Source organism: Sander lucioperca, chromosome 23 (assembly GCF_008315115.2).
Source record: "Sander lucioperca isolate FBNREF2018 chromosome 23, SLUC_FBN_1.2, whole genome shotgun sequence".
Taxonomy (NCBI): domain Eukaryota; kingdom Metazoa; phylum Chordata; class Actinopteri; order Perciformes; family Percidae; genus Sander; species Sander lucioperca.
In genome coordinates this window covers 14,880,712-14,884,466 of record NC_050195.1, presented here as the reverse complement: position 1 = coordinate 14,884,466, position 3,755 = coordinate 14,880,712, and positions in this window count along the sequence as shown.

The following is a 3,755-nucleotide window of genomic DNA, read 5'->3' as shown; positions in this document are numbered from 1 at the left end:
GAAATATTTTGAATGTGCACAAAGTTTTGAACATGAACAGAAATTACGCAAAAGAGGGAGGAGTAAATGATGCTATGCTACATGTGTGCTGACTCATATACTGTAATTAGAAAAGTCGATCTACCGGAGAATAAATAGTTGAAAGCAATACAGAATGCCTAAGAGACTTACTGCAAACTATTCCATTATGTTTTTGTTTTTTTTAATTGTCCCCTATGTTTCCCTTTACATAAAAATATAATATATAAAAATATTTCCAGCATAAATTGATTCAACAAAAAGGTAGAAATAGGTCCCATAAAAATTCACCTGAATGCAGGAAATTAAGTGTTTAATGCTCCAAAAAAAATCACGGTAACTGACTCATCGTCATCATCATGATACAGGCACAGCCAGCAAACTGATCATAATATTTTTGTTATTTGTAAATAAATTTCAACACACACACGGAAACAAACACCCACTCATTCGCTCACTTACTCACTCAATTTATTAACCCAAACCCGCCGGCGGGTTAGAAAAAGCATGTTTTGTTTAGAAAGATTGCCAAAGAAAAAACACTTACCCTAGAAAGAAGCTGGAAAAAATGAATTGTTCGTCGGATTCTCAAAATTCAGTCGGTCCCTGAATGCGCCTCGTTAGACCACGCTGCCATTATGTAAAAAAGCTCCAAAGTGGGCAAAAAAACCCAAGCCCCCAGGAACAGCGCCATGTCTTAAAGCAACCATGGGCTTAGCCCAGAAACACTTTTCCCCTAGACTTTACATAGCGAAAGAAACTATTATATTTCAGTGGATCATTTTTTGGGGGGTATATCAGCTTACCAGTCCGAACACTTAAAGGGTCCTTGTTTAAACCGTCATATTTAAAAACATTTAACATGCACTAATAGCCAAATCCAGAATTATTTAACTAGGCATGATGAACACACATAATGAACGCCCTGCACTGCAGGCTCAGTTCCTGTAGCTGTAAAAGTGGATATAATGGCTGTAGTTCATCATGTGTAATGTTATTAATTTATGATACATCCGAGCTCTGTATGCTGTAAAGCCTGTAACATAGATGTTATGTTATTAAAGACCTTATGGGGCCATCAGCTAGTAGCTAACGTTATCGCTAGCTAGTAGCATGACATAATCAATGCACGCAAGCCAACCTGCGGGACTGCGCCCAGCAGAGCCACCCTGCACTGCAGGCTCATACGGTTCTCCTAAATTCATGTAGCTGTAATAATGGCTATGTGGTTGTAATTCATCATGTGTTATATCTTATAATACTTTTAAGGGGTGTATGCTGTAAAGCCTGTAACGTTATTAACGTCTCTGATTTCAAAAAGCTTTTAAAAATCAACCATCAGGGAGCTGTTTAAATGCATAAAATGTTACAGCTGTTCAGCTATGCTTGGGTTTGTTTACTGCCATGCACAACCATGTGATGAAAATTAATCCAAACTGACTGAGACCAGCACCGAAACACAGACCAGCCTGGTGGTGAACAGTGGTAGAAGAAGTATTCAGATCCTTTACTTAAATAAAAGTGCTAATACTACACTGCAATAATATCCTGTTATAGTACAAGTCCTGCCTTGAAAATGTTACTTCATTAAAAGTAAACTTAGCACAAAAAGTAAGGAAATTTGTGTTTGGTAGATTATTTCTCTGTGGTAACAATGCTTTTTGGCAATAAATCTTATACCGTTGGAAAGCCTGTTTAGTTCCCTTTCAAATGGTGCCCCATTTGTAAGGAACATGCATTTGTGGGATGAGCAGCAGGGCTGAGTATGTGGGTTGCGCCCATGAAAAATTTGCCAAATCTTCTCTGCCATTGCCCTTCACCGTCATGCAAGTTTGCGCTGGTGTCGGCAACACGTGCACTGGAACATGTGGAGGAACGTTATGTTCAGTGATGAGTCCAGATTCTGCCTATGGCAGTTGGATCATAGGGTCAAAGTGTGGAGAAGACGCGGAGAACGCTATGCTGATTGCTGCAGAGATAGAGTAACACCTTTTGGTGGAGGCAGTGTGATGGTGTGGGGCGGCATCTCCCTCACTGGAAAAACATTGCAGGCAATCTCAATGCAGAGTGATATAGAAATGAGATTCTGCAACCAGTGGCAATCCCATATCTCCACAGTCTGGGACCGAACTCTATCCTCCAAGATGACAACGCTCGCCCCCACAGGGCGGGGTTTATCAGAGACTACCTCCAGAATGTGGGAGTGGAGAGGATGGAATGGCCTGCCAGCAGTCCTGACCTCAACCCCATTGAACACTTGTGGGATCAGCTTGGGCGTGCTGTTCATGCCAGAGTGACCAACACAACCACGTTGGCTGACTTGCGACAAATGCTGGGTGAAGAATGGGATGCCATCCCACAGCAGTGTGTAACCAGGCTGGTGACCAGCATGAGGAGGAGGAGCCAGGTTGTTGTGGCTGTGTATGGTTCTTCCACACGCTACTGAGGCTCCTGTTTGTGAAATGAATAAATTGTTAAATTGCCAATATGTCTTGTTTCTTCTAACTTCAATGATCCAATCCACCAAACACCAAACGAGTTAATGGCAGAATAAGCTGTTTGGCATTGACAGAGAAGATTTGGCAATTTTTTCATGGGCGCGACCCACATACTCAGCCCTGCTGCTCATCCCACAAATGCATGTTCCTTACAAGTGGGGCACCATTTGAAAGGGAACTAAACAGGCTTTTCAATGTTATAAGATTTATTGCCAAAAAGCATTGTTACCACAGAGAAATAATCTACCAAACACAAATTTCCTTACTTTTTGTGCTAAGTTATAAGCATGGGATGCATGGGAATGAACCGCACCCTTCATATCAGGTGCAATCAATCCACTTAATTAGAGGCTCTATTTACAGCCTTCCTCCCATTGTTCCTGCTTCTTTCACCTAACCATGCTGTGTGTATCCTGTAAGCTGATTTACTTAAATATTGTTTTTCATTGTCATTAATGGAGTTTATGTTCATGTTTAATTTAGTGTTAATGAGTTGTGTTATCTCGCTGGTAAAAACCACACACATTGAATCCGTCTTCTGTTCTGCTGACTGTGTCTCATTCCACGCTGACAGTGACTGAGTCAACTCTCCAGTGTTTTAGTTCAATAACAAAACACCTTAAGCACAATATATTTAATGTTACAATAATGCATGCAGCACTAGCTGCCACATTTAGCTCAGTTGGTAGAGCGCACACCCATATGTTAAGGTTTATTCCTTGACGCAGAGGCCCAGGGTACGTATTTAACCTGTGGCAATTTCCTTAATATTGACAGTTTAATTGTATGAACACTTAACAATATCCACTTTATATAATAAATAGTATTATACATTTGGAACATACATTCGAACATACATTATCATCATGAGGCTATAATACTACATGTGTAACTGTTGGGTGTAGTTAATAAGAAATGAGGTAAGGGAGCTGCAACACAGCAAGGCATTATACCTGCTCTTTAAATGTGGATTTGTGGTCTCATCTTGGGAATCATCTTCCAACAAACAGCCGTTGTCTAGCAACAGCAGTGACTCACACAGCTCTCTCTCTCTCTCTCCCTCTCTCTCTCTCTCTCTCTTTTTCATTCTTTCTCTCTCACGCACACATACGAAACACAGGGATAGATTTTCAAACCTCTAAACATCCCGTCTCATGTGTCACTTTACGGGGAACTACTTGTGACACAGTGAACATAACTACCTACCTGTGGCAATGCCCCTTACGTCACTCCTCCCTC